The sequence below is a fragment of the Pseudophryne corroboree genome, chromosome 8, assembly GCF_028390025.1.
Source record: "Pseudophryne corroboree isolate aPseCor3 chromosome 8, aPseCor3.hap2, whole genome shotgun sequence".
Lineage (NCBI taxonomy): Eukaryota > Metazoa > Chordata > Amphibia > Anura > Myobatrachidae > Pseudophryne > Pseudophryne corroboree.
In genome coordinates this window covers 295,179,137-295,192,908 of record NC_086451.1, presented here as the reverse complement: position 1 = coordinate 295,192,908, position 13,772 = coordinate 295,179,137, and the positions used below count along the sequence as shown (strand labels likewise).

Sequence of the window (13,772 nt, the reverse complement as noted above, 5' to 3'; positions counted from 1 at the left end):
GAAAGAACTGGCTTCACTGCCTGGAGTTCAGACATTTGTATAGGGAGTGCTACATATTCAACCCCCTTTTGTGCCTCCTGTGGCACCTTGGGATCTCAACGTGGTGTTGAGTTTCCTAAAATCACATTGGTTTGAGCCACTTAAAACTGTGGATTTGAAATATCTCACGTGGAAAGTGGTCATGTTATTGGCCTTGGCTTCGGCCAGGCGTGTGTCAGAATGGGCGGCTTTGTCATGAAAAAGCCCTTATCTGATTTTCCATATGGATAGGGCAGAATTGAGGACTCGTCCCCAGTTTCTCCCTAAGGTGGTATCAGCTTTTCACTTGAACCAACCTATTGTAGTGCCTGCGGCTACTAGGGACTTGGAAGATTCCAAGTTACTGGACGTAGTCAGGGCCTTAAAAATTTATATTTCCAGGACGGCTGGAGTCAGGAAAACTGACTCGCTTTTTATCCTGTAGGCACCCAACAAATTAGGTGCTCCTGCTTCTAAGCAGACTATTGCTCGCTGAATTTGTAGCACAATTCAGCTGGAGCATTCTGCGGCTGGATTGCCGCATCCTAAATCAGTAAAAGCCCATTCCATGAGGAAAGTGGGCTCATCTTGGGCGGCTGCCCGAGGGGTCTCGGCTTTACAACTTTGCCGAGCTGCAACTTGGTCAGGGGCAAACACGTTTGCTAAATTCTACAAATTTGATACCCTGGCTGAGGAGGACCTTGAGTTCTCTCATTCGGTGCTGCAGAGTCATCCACACTCTCCCGCCCGTTTGGGAGCTTTGGTATAATCCCCATGGTCCTTTCGGAGTTCCCAGCATCCACTAGGACGTTAGAGAAAATAAGATTTTACTCACCGGTAAATCTATTTCTCGTAGTCCGTAGTGGATGCTGGGCGCCCATCCCAAGTGCGGATTGTCTGCAATACTTGTACATAGTTATTGTTAACTAAAGGGTTATTGTTATGAGCCATCTGTTGAGAGGCTCAGTTATGTTTCATACTGTTAACTGGATATGGTATCACGAGTTATACGGTGTGATTGGTGTGGCTGGTATGAGTCTTACCCGGGATTCAAAATCCTTCCTTATTGTGTCAGCTCTTCCGGGCACAGTATCCTAACTGAGGCTTGGAGGAGGGTCATAGTGGGAGGAGCCAGTGCACACCAGGTAGTCAAAAAGCTTTCTTTTAGTTGTGCCCAGTCTCCTGCGGAGCCGCTATTCCCCATGGTCCTTTCGGAGTGCCCAGCATCCACTACGGACTACGAGAAATAGATTTACCGGTGAGTAAAATCTTATTTTCTTGTATATTGTTTATCTTTGTAGGGGGCGTTATGTGTGTCTGACAAACCCCTTCCAGCTGCTGTGGTAATCTAGTGGGTAATATATATTTTTATTTTTTCCACTTAGATGTTTTTTACCTCCTAATATTTATTTGAATGGACCACAATATATGAATAAAGTCTTCTAGATACAGTATAATACAAAAGTTTTCACTGTTTGGTCTTCTATTTTAACTAATATTAAAGGGATAAAAATGTTTAATCGTACTAATTTTCAAACAGGAAGTGATGTAACCACATTAGGTGTATATAGTTGCCCTAGTTTTCACCTTCACTTATAGCTGTAAGGTGAATCCTGAGGCATTGTGAAGGTGAGCTCATTCTCCACTTAATATTTAATACTAGGTGATTCACCGCGCCCTACGGGCGCTCTTCACACCATCGTAAGGGGCTACGCCCCCTTAACCCTTGCACACCCTTGTGTCATGCAATATTTTTATTATATGGAGTATTACCTCCAATCATATTTGTGTGAGTGGTTAAATATTGCATGGACAAAGAGCGTGCAATGGTTAAGGGGTGAGAAGCCCCTTGCAATGGGGTGAACAGCGCACGCAGGGCCTGATGAATCACCTAGTAGGTGCTTTCGTTGGGGGAGTGGTGGGTGCGGGGAAGACGCGGATGGGATCCGGGGGTGCCGCGGGAGGGGCGGTTGCGGTGGTACCGCAAGTGGGGTCCGGAGCCACCATGGGTGGGGGAGGAGCAGTTGCGGTGGTGCCCCGGGTGGGGGAGGGGCGAATGCGGTGGTGCGGCGGGAGGGGCGGGTGCGGGGTTGCTGTGGGTGGGGGAGGGGGTCCTGAGCTATCGCGGGTGCTGGAGGGTGTGTGTGGGGGTGCTGCGGATGGAGCCCGGAGGTACTGCGAGTGGGGGAGGGGCGGGTAATGCTTATCCTGCTTCTCCTCCTGTCAGCAGCTAAGCTGCTGTCCTCCCTTTGGCAGTGACTCTCCCAGAGACTCGCACAGCAGCCAGTCACTATTGTTAGCGCCGGTGTCCCAACGCACCACATTACAGGGAAGATGCACTCAATAAACTACAGCTCCCAGCAGCCCTAAGGGCCGGAATGCTTTGGTGCTAAGGGCTGCTGGGAGCTGTAGTTTAGGGGTCGTTATGTGTGTAAGCATCCCTGGTACAGGGGGGCGTTACGTGTGTAAGCATCACTGGTACAGGGGGCATTACATGTCTAAGCGGCACTGGTACAGGGGGCGTTACGTTTCTAAGCGGCACAGATACAGTGGCATTACGTGTCTAAGCGGCACTGGTACAGGGGGCGTTACGTGTGTAAGCGGCACTGGTACAGGGGGCGTTACGTGTGTAAGTGTCACTGCTACGGGGGGCGTTATGTGTGTAAGTGTCACTGCTACGCGGGGCGTTACGTGTGTAAGCGTCACTGGTACAGGGGGGCGTTACGTGTGTAAGCGTCACTGGTACAGGGGGGCATTATGTGTGTAAGCGTCACTGGTACAGGGGGCGTTACGTGTGTAAGCATCACTGGTACAGGGGGCGTTACGTGTGTAAGCGTCACTGGTACAGGGGGTGTTACTTGTGTAAGCGTCACTGCTACAGGGGGTGTTACTTGTGTAAGCGTCACTGCTAGAGGGGGCGTTACATGTGTAAGCGGCACTGGTACAGGGGGCGTTATATGTGTAAGCATCACTGGTACATGGGCCGTTACGTGTCTAAGCAGCACAGATACAGGGGCATTACGTGTCTAAGCGTCACTGGTACAGAGGGCGTTAGGTGTCTAAGCGGCACTGGTACAGAGGGCGTTACGTGTGTAAGCGTCACTGCTACAGGGGGCGTTATGTGTGTAAGCGTCACTGGTACAGGGGGCGTTACGTGTGTAAGCGTCACTGCTACAGGGGGAGTTACGTGTGTAAGCGTCACTGCTACAGGAGGCGTTACGTGTGTAAGTGTCACTGGTACAGGGGGGGGCGTTACATGTGTAAGCGTCACTGGTACAGGGGGCGTTACGTGTGTAAGCATCACTGGTACAGGGGGCGTTACGTGTGTAAGCGTCACTGGTACAGGGGGCGTTACTTGTGTAAGCGTCATCGCTACAGGGGGCGTTACATGTGTAAGCGTCACTGGTACAGGGGGCATTACATGTGTAAGCGTCTCTGGTACAGGGGACGTTACATGTGTAAGTGTCTCTACTACAGGGGGTATTATGTGCGCTGTGCATTTGTAAAGTATGTGAGGTTGCCAATTTATAGTTTGCAGGGGGGCGCCGAACACCCTAGCACCGGCCCAGACTGCACACCCACTACACTGCACAGCACTGTCACCTTTTACATTGATTCAGCATCCAGACATTACCCTCCGCGATATCACCCACTCCATCCAGGCTTCCAGGCCGGCAGCATAGGTGCTGTGTTGCGGAGTCAGGGCCTCTGGGGATCTGGGTGCGGCTGTGGTGGGGAGGCACTTCTGTGACATCACGTGCAGAGGAGGCTCCGGGGCTCAGAGAGTATGCGGCACAGGGAGGGCTATGAAAGCCTTCCGCTGCGCCGCTTTCATACACATGAATGCCGGTGGCCGCAGCAGCTTTTGTTCCTCCTGCACTGCGGCTAAGGAGTGGGGATTGTTGATGGCGGAGGGGGCAGGCGGACTGGCAGCAGGACTTACGACGCTGCAGTAAAAGGATTTTCCCCCCTATCTACAGCGCAGAGACTTGATGCAGATGCAGTGGCATAGCCTCCTGCTGTACCTTTTTGGCAGGTACAGTCCCTTTTTTTTATGGTCTGTACCGATTATTGACTCTCCAAGCTTCCATTGAAAGTATGGGGGGAAAGGGGCGTGGCCACGCGTGTGTACCCGTGGCCACGTCCCTTTTCTAATTTGTCTCAATTTTTATGTGTAAATTGTTGGAGGGTATGTTGCTTCAGATGCAGTGGGACTATTTTGGGGTGTGGGGCTGGAGCTGCAGCTCCATCAGTCCCATTGCTAAGCCTGCTCTATGAAAACACAGCAGGCAAAGGGCGAGCCTCCCATTGGATGTAACCTGTGTGGGAGGGCGTTTCTCGCCCAATCAGCTGTGGACTGGGTGTGATAGACCTGCCACTAACCCAATGAGAGATGCGTTATACACACAGGCACAAAGTCACAGAGCTGGGCTATTATATAGGTGATTTCAATAAGATCTAATGAATTTCTGATAGTCTTTCTATGATCCTTTAGGAAGTTGTAAACCTGTCCTTGAATAACTCTATCCATTACTTTCACTTATTATTATGAAGTGATTAATGATACACTCAAAAGGTGAGCCTGCCATTTATTTATAATTATTTTATTGAAGTAGGATTAAATCATTTATAAATCTGAAAGAAACTCAGTCATATTAGTAATTATAGAACTTGACAGAAACTCTGTAATATCAGCAATTACGTTAATTAAATTTAAGTGTATTTTATTATTATGGACATTTTTGATCTGCCTTTTTGATTATACAAGTCTATTATCAGCATGGTCTCTTATAATTACTTAAGTGATTTGTAATAAACGTACTAAGGTGGTCACATTCATTTGATGGTTTTTCCAGTTGTCTGTAATAAATGCATTAAGATGACCCCACCCTACTGAGGGTTTCCATTTGTTCTGATTTGTGCAGAGCCTATCATTAGTGATAGTAATTTCTAACTCTACACTATTTAGGGGTATGAGATTACCATTTGACATCCAATTAGAATTATAAATTATTATGGCTATGAATTATATTTGGGGTAACAATTTCCTAACAAGCTTATATAAAATACTTTTTCGCTCGTAGGAATTGTTCACAGCACTACATTTTATACTATTCATTGATATAGTAACATAGTAACATAGTATCTGAGGTTGAAAAAAGACAATTGTCCATCGAGTTCAACCTATTTGTGGTCTCCTATGCATGATGATTTGACTAAAGTTTCTGACTGATGCTGCTGTCAGCCGTTACATTTTATCCCTATTTATAGTAACTATAATGCATGACTATGCACCATACCCCTGGATATCCTTATCCATTAGGAATTTATCTAACCCATTCTTAAAGGTGTTGACAGATTCCGCCATTACAACTCCCTCGGGCAGGGAATTCCAAACATGTATTGTCCTTACCGTGAAAAAGCCTTTACGCCGTATTGTGCGGAATCTCCTCTCCTCTAACCTGAGCGAGTGTCCACAAGTCCTCTGTGTTGATCTAACCAAAAACAGGTCCCGCGCAAGCTCTGTGTATTGTCCCCTTATATATTTGTAGATGTTGATCATATCCCCTTAAGGCCCCCATCCACTAGTCCGATTTGGGCAGTTTTCTTCAGATTTCGATGCATCTGACCGTCATATCTGAAAAAAAGTGTCACATCGGATGGCTCTTCCGATCCGATGCTCACTCCCGTGTCAGATATGTCTGAACTACAGATCTCTGAGGCTGCCCCAACTATTTATCTGAATCTGAAGAAAACAGGTGCACATCGGATTGTTTTTTTAACTTCAGATGTATCTGATCAGATTCATCTGAAGCGTCACTTGACTGGCATCTCCCTGACCACTCCCACCCACCAAGAGGGGGAACAGCGGCAGCAGCAGCATCAGATCAATCACATGTAGCATGTGTGTTGTGTGCATCAGATATATCTGAAGTGAATGTAATGAAAATTAAAGCCAGGGTCTGATCCAATTCCCGGGATGCTCCCGGGAGAGTTCAAGAGAAATCTGATGCGATCTGCAGTTCAGACAAGTCTGAGTAGTGGATGGCCACCTTTAGTCTCCGCTTTTCCAATGTAAACATGCCTAGTCTTTCAAGCCTTTCCTTGTATTCCATCGTCTCCATGCCCTTAATTAGTTTGGTCGCCCTCCTCTGTACCTTTTCAAGCTCCAGGATATCCTTTTTGTAGTACGGTGCCCAGAATTGTACACAGTATTCAAGGTGTGGCCTCACTAGTGATTTATATAACGGGAGTATAATACTCTCGTCCCTAGCATCAATACCCCGTTTTATGCATGCTAATATCTTATTAGCCTTCTTTGCTGCAGTCCTACTTTGGGTACTACTGCTTAGCTTGCTATCTATGAGGACACCTAAGTCCTTTTCCAGTACAGAATCCCCTAATTTTACCCCATTTAGTAGGTAGGTGTAATTTTTGTTCTTGTTACCACAGTGCATTACCTTACACTTGTCTGTGTTGAAGCGCATTCTCCATTTGGCTGCCCATGCTTCTAATTTAACTAAGTCATTCTGAAGAGACTCGGCATCCTCCTCTGTAGTTATAGCCTTACACAATTTGGTATCATCTGCAAAAATTGACACCATGCTCTCTAGACCTTCTGTTAGGTCGTTAATGAAAATATTGAACAATAGCGGTCCTAATACTGAGCCTTGCGGCACACCACTTAGCACTTCAGTCCAAGTTGAAAAAGATCCATTAACCACAACGCGCTGCATCTAACCAGTTTTTGACCCAAGTGCATATTGTGCTTCCTAGCCCTGATTCTTGTAGCTTGTAGATAAGTCTCATGTGTGGTACAGTATCGAACGCTTTGGCAAAGTCTAAAAAGATTACATCCACCTCTTTACCCTGATCTAGGTTTGCGCTTACTGTTTCATAAAAGCCAAGTAAGTTGGTTTGACAGTATCTGTCCTTCATAAACCCATGTTGATTCCTTTTAATGACCTTATTGGTTTCAAGGAACTTCTGAATACTATCTCTTAGAATACCTTCCAATACTTTCCCCACTATAGATGTAAGACTAACTGGTCTATAATTACCTGGTTCAGCTTTACTTCCCTTTTTGAATATAGGCACTACTTCCGCTATACACCAGACTTTGGGAACCATACCTGATATAACTGAATCCTTAAAGATCAAAGATAGCGGTTTTGCCAGTTCAGAGTGAAGCTCCATTAGAATCCTTGGATGAATACCATCGGGCCCTGGTGATTTATTAATCTTTAAATGTTTTAATTGGTCACAGACTACTTCCTCGCTTAAATAAGTACCTATCAGTGTGATATTCTCATTATTGAGATTGTGCGTTAGTCCCTGAATTGGGTCCTCACGAGTGAATACTGTTGAAAAAAACTCATTTAGTGTGTCCGCTATGTCATTATCATTTTTGCTTAAGACTCACAACTTGTCTTTTAAAGGGCCTATACTCTCCTTCTTTAATCTCTTGCTATTAATGTATTTAAATAATTTTTTGGGATTCGCTTTGCTTTCCTTTGCTACTAGTTTTTCAGTTTCTACTTTAGCCGCTCTTATTTCCTTTTTGCAAATTTTGTTACATTCCTTATAGTGCTGAAATTACTTATAGTGCTGAAATGAAATGATATCAGTTGGTGAAACTAAACCGGTATGTACATTTATGGAATGTGATCACAAATCTGTTTGAAGTATTTAAAATGAATGAATCTAATTATTAATCCAATTATTAGTCTTGTTATCGTTTTGAATTTTGATGAATTAAGAATATCACTATGAGCTCAATCAAGGCTATAATTATCTTGTTATTATCTAGTATAAAGGGATTAATAATTTTAGTATTAATTCAAGTATTTATGGAATAATATTTGAATGTATCACTAATTTAATCATCAATTATCTCTGGAATAACGATTCTGTTCTGGAGTGTAGCTATTAATCAATCATTCAGCTAATTATTAAATATGACTTAATTATGTTGTCAGACCTTTGTTGCCCTCCCTCCTTCTTTCAGATGTTCATTGATACAATGATGTATTTTCTCAGTATTTTGTATTCTTTTATACATGTGAATTGATATTTTGATGATGATATTTTCAGATATCTTGCTCAATTCAACGGCATAATAATCCGGATATGATATTGAAATTCATAAATATTGAAATCTGGTATGTATGTGGATATTCTAAAAAAAATTAAGTGTTTATGACAATTGAATATAAGACTTACATATTCTTTCCTAATAACCACCTAGATTATAACCCCTGATGAAGTCCTATCGGACGAAACGCGTTGGATTTCTTCAAACATGTGGATTAGATCATACATCTGAATAATTGAATTGAAGATCTGACATCTTATGCAACAGCTGATATCATCAGAATACAATTCTCCAATTTATTGTTAAAACAACATGTTCTTGTTTATTTGATGTATATGATCTTAAGAAAGGGATTTTTATTCATTTGTGATACTAATATTTACAACAGTGATGAAGATTTTATTGCTAATTTTATGAATAAACAATTTTTAATATAAATGTTTTTGATCTTCTGAGGTGGTTTAAGCTCCCATGAGAATTCTGTTTTCTTCTTTCATAAATATATATATATATATATATATATATATACACGCTAATTTTTCCCCTCCTGAGCGATATAGTTTACTATATTGCCCAGTGTGTATGCAACTGACGAAGAGCGATGTGCGGCTCCGCGGGTCGTAAACGACCCTCGGTCTTGGCTTTGCATGCAGCTCAATTTGGACTCACTGTCCAAAGCTGCATGCTTCGTCCGGCCGCGGCATGACGTCACTTTGCGATAATGCTAGCGACATCCAGTGCTTAAAGTGGTCCCAGAGAGCTGGTGAAACTCCCCCCCCCCCCGGCGCCTATGCAATAAAGAGATAAAAGGGGCGTGTCTCAAGATGAAAGGGGCATGGTCATGCAAAAGTATCCCCAATTAAAATTATACCGCACAGTGGCACAATCTTATTCACATTACACCACAGTGGTGTCCCTTATTCATGTTGTAACACACATTAGAGCCCCTTATACACAAAGCCCACAGTAGTAACACCCCTAATACACATAATGCACACAGCAGTAGCACCCCTAATACACATAATGCCCACAGCAGTAGCGCTCCTTATAGAATGCCCACAGTAGTGGCACCCCTAATACACATAATGCCCACAGCAGCAGCGCCCCTTATACAGTGCCCACAGTAGTAGTGCCCCTTATGCAATGTCCACTGCAGTGGTAGTGCCCACAGTGGTAGTGCCCCTTATGTAGAGCCCATAGTAGGGGTGCCGCTTATGCAATGCCCCCCGTAGTAATGCCCCTTATGTCTCCAGGAGTGATGCCCCTTTTTCAATGCCCTCATTAGTAGGGCTCTAGTAGTAATGACCTTAGTGATAATGCCCCTGCGTAGTATTGCCCCCAGTAGAAATGCCACTGTAGTAGTGCTGCCTGTAGTTATGCCCCCAGTAGTTATGTCCCCAGTGGTAATGCCCCCAGTAGTTTAGCCCTCAGTGGTAATGCCCCCTGTAGTTTTGCCCCTGTAGTTATGTCCCCAGTAGTTTAGCCGCCATGGTTTAACCCCCAATAGTTATGCCCCCAGTAGTTTAGCCTCCCTGTAGTTTAGCCCCTTATGCCCTCACTAGTTATGCCCCCATTAGTTTAGCCCCCTGTACTTTAGCAGCCGTAGTTATGCCCCCAATAGTTATGCCCCTAGTAGTTTAGCCCCCCTGTAGTTTAGCCCTCAGTAGTTTAACCCCCCCCCTGTAGTTTAGCTCCTATACTTATAGCCCCTTTAGTTATGCTCCCAGTAATTTAGCCCCCTGAAGTTATGCCCCCTGTGGTTATTCCCCTTTAGAAGTGCCGCTTACATACACACACAAAAAACAAACAAACCACAATACTCACCAAGCCCTGCTTCTGCTTCCGGACCGCTGCTCTCCGCCTGGCCACCCACTCCTTGAATTTATGGGAGAGACGTCATGACATCTCTCCCATAGCGCAGCGCCGCGCACTGCCGGAAGCTGGAGCTCAGGACTGAGCTCCTTCCCCCAGCTGCCGCTGTGGGGAGGGAGCCGGGTGCCAGCTGGTAACACAATCTCAGCGGGCGCCTAGCATTTCCCTGCATGCAGGGCTGACATCGGGTTAGTTGGGCTAGAGGAGGCGGAACTGGTTCCGTCTCCAAATGGAACTGACGGAACGCAGTTCTGCCCCGTTCCATCTCACTTTAACCCCTGGTGATATCGCACAGTGTGTATGCCTGCTGTCGGGCGGCCTGGCCCGGGAGGGGAAACACTAGGTGATGTCACTCACAGAGCACATCAACTAGTGTGTATCTATCTGTAACGAGTCACCCATTGTTACACAAAAGTCCCATGATTGAAGCATCACACACTCTATATAAACCCCAGTCCTCCAGGATGCACAAGCAGCTCCTGCTTATTAAAATTATATGTGGCATGCATATATTCTGTATGTAATTGCAGCTATAGTGGCATACCAAATTATGTTTGGTAGGGAAACACTGTAGCATAACATTTCATATGCAGATACAGCCACAATTACACACAGAATATAGGCATGCCGTATATCATTTTAAACAGCAGTAGCTGCTTGTGCATCTTATTCGCATCATTTTGCATCTAAGATGCAATTTCCAGAGCAAAATATGCAAAAATGACATGTACAGTACACAAACTATTTTGAGATATCAAAGTTTTTTGTTTTTAAGGTTAGAGATCATTTAAAAAATATAATTTGTTGGAAATGTGCTGTAATTGTGTACTTGTAATTGTTTTTTAACATTGACAAATATAACTCGCCCCCCCAAAAAACAGCTCTTTTTATGTCTGACTTTGTAGAACTGTTTTGTGTGAGATTTCCAAGCTCAGACTCCATTACATCAGCCTGGTTGTATATTTAACATGGGAAAAACATCTGGATCTGACTTTTGGCCAGCCATGACTTTGCATGTACTTGGATGCCATTACATTGGCTGGGTTTGCAAAATGTCTGACTTTTGTGGCAAAATCTGACATTTTACAAACTTAGCTCCATAACATCCAGGTATGGACAGAACAGTCATGCAGTCAGGGTGTAATAAAACCAGTTTCAGTCCGCAGTAATGCACATGGGCCCTTTGAGGTAAGCAGTTGCTCAATAGGTCCAAATAATTATCCAGGATATAAATAATGCTGTTAGTTAGTTTAAAACACAGTCAGTGAGCACCAGTAAATGTGATGTCAAGGTGCAACAAGGTAAACAGTTCCAATATATTTGCCAGTTGCCACATTGATAATGAAGCCAATCTGTGGCGCCTTAATTAACAAGAAGTCCTCGCAGAAGATGTCCAAACAACGCTGGAAGACAGATACATCTTTGTCCACTTAGTATTACTGGTAACGTCACACAGCCACTGCGGCACGCCCCTCCAACGGTCCGGACACACCTGCATTGTCCAGACTGCAACCTAATTGAATCTCCCCTGTGGAGTGCATTTGGGCATACAGAAGCAGAATTATAATTATTTTATTTATATAACATTGTAAAGAGATTTAAATATATAAACCGCAATGGCACAGTCTTGCGACCCTGCTCACAGTCTAACCTTGAACTCATTAATTCTCTCTTTTAGGACAGGTAGAATCACTAATATCATGTGGTGACCTGTTGTGCCTGTGTAATCCCTGTACTGTCTAGTCTAGTATGTACAATAAAATGTTCTTGTTTTGAATTGTTTGTTCCGTATCTTTGATCTATGCTGTGGATTGTTGTGACTCAGTGATGGATAATTACCCAGCATTTACTGGCACCTTTAAAAAGATGTTTACCAAGATATCTGCTACTCAGCTGATTTGATAGTTTCATACTCATTGTTTTGTGGCAGCGTCTAGAAACTTGCAGCAGAAAGTGGAAAAAAAACACGTAGGAAAAAAATGATATACAGTATATTTCTGTTTATAAGGCAGCTTAAGTGTTAGGTTACTTGCATCATGGACTCCAAGCCTGTAAGCAGTAATCATTCAGTACAGCAACAAGGATTGCTGAATTCCTCTATCCCAGAGACTTTCAAATCACTTGTGCTTTTTCCTGACCAACTAGTGGTATACTTGCTGACTTCTGTAAAGGCCTCTCCAGGAGACTCCTAGATGGGGCAAATCTGTCTGGAGGCTTGGAGACTGATGGGCCCTACTCACTTGGCGATGTGCCGCCGAGGTGCCCGACGGCCGATACGGCCGACGAGCGACCCGGCGGCGGGGGGGCAGTGACGGGGGGAGTGAAGTTTCTTCACTCCCCCCGTCACCCGGCTGCATTGAAGTGCAGGCAAATATGGACGAGATCGTCCATATTGGCCTGCATGCACAGCCGACGGGAGACCAGCGATGAACTAGCACGGGGACGCGCATCGTTCATCGCTTAAGTCTCCACACTGAAAGATATGAACGAGTTCTCGTTCATTTATGAACGAGATCGTTCATATCTTTCAGAATATCGCCAAGTGTGTAGGGCCTATAAGAGTCCCCCTAAATTTGGCAAAGTGTGATTTGTGATGTGACATTTTGTTTATATTCTGGCACTTTTTCAGAAGCTTGCTGGCAAAGCTCTTCTGGTTACTGTGAAATGTGTGATATGAATGCCTATATACAGTGCATCCGGAAAGTATTCACAGCGCTTCACTTTTCTACATTTTGTTATGTTGCAGCCTTATTCTAAAATGGAATAAATTCATTTTTGTCCTCAAAATTCTACACACAATACCCCATAATGACAATGTGAAAAGGTTTTTTTGAGATTTTTGCTAATTTATTAAAAATAAAAAACTAAGAAATCAAATGTACATAAGTATTCACAGCCTTTGCCATGAAGCTCAAAATTGAGCCCAGGTGCATCCTGTTTCCACTGATCATGCTTGAAATGTTCCAACAGTTTAATTGGAGTCCACCTGTGGTAAATTCAGTTGATTGGACATGATTTGGAAAGGCACACACCTGTCTATATACTACAAATACCAACGTGAAGAAACGGCACTCACGGCTTCAAATAAGAACAGTTCTTATTTAAAGCCGTGAGTGCCGCATAATTACGTTGGTATATACAGTGTATATATATATATATATATATATATACAGTATATATATATATATATATATATATATATACATGTATGTATAAAACACAGAATGTCTAAGGAGGTGTATGTGTTGTTAAATAGGAATACTCTTCCAAGTTTTGACCACAATATAATAAAAAAACGTTCAATTTATTCACATATTATCCATGCACAGTGTACTTTAGTGAACATAAATTGCCACATACACTTCAAGCAATATACATGTTTAAAATACAGATTCCAATTTTATGGAAGACATGATATAATCAGTATATTCCATCCAATAGTATCTTATACAGGATGTCTGATGTTCTTGCAGCTAAAACAATACCCGACGCGTTTCATCCCGAAGGACTTCATCAGGGGATCATGTCTAGACAATAAATATGAATCAAAATGAACATTTATATACAACATACCATGGTGATCATAATTCTAAGGTAATGTTTCTATACATACCAATGAATATTAGAAGAGTAATGGGGCAAATAACCAATTTATCGGTAATGTTGTTCCCACAAGTAAAATCTGAAAGAACCATATCATTGTAAGAATTGGGGTGGTCATATTATCTGATGTTATAAGAGGGGGTAGGGGTCAGAAAAAATCAGAATGGGAGAAGATAAATCCCTC

General features: G+C 43.5%; 1 long non-coding RNA gene across 1 annotated transcript in view; it reads left to right on the top strand.

Annotated features, from left to right (window-relative positions):
* The window catches only part of LOC134948999 (uncharacterized), a 102,911-nt gene extending 91,149 nt beyond the window's left edge, over positions 1-11,762 (top strand). Inside the window, exons 3-4 of the long non-coding RNA XR_010183079.1 lie at positions 8,113-8,180; positions 8,267-11,762. This is a non-coding gene — a long non-coding RNA (uncharacterized LOC134948999). The remainder of the gene's footprint in view (positions 1-8,112; positions 8,181-8,266) is intronic.
* The last annotated feature ends 2,010 nt before the right edge of the window (positions 11,763-13,772 follow it).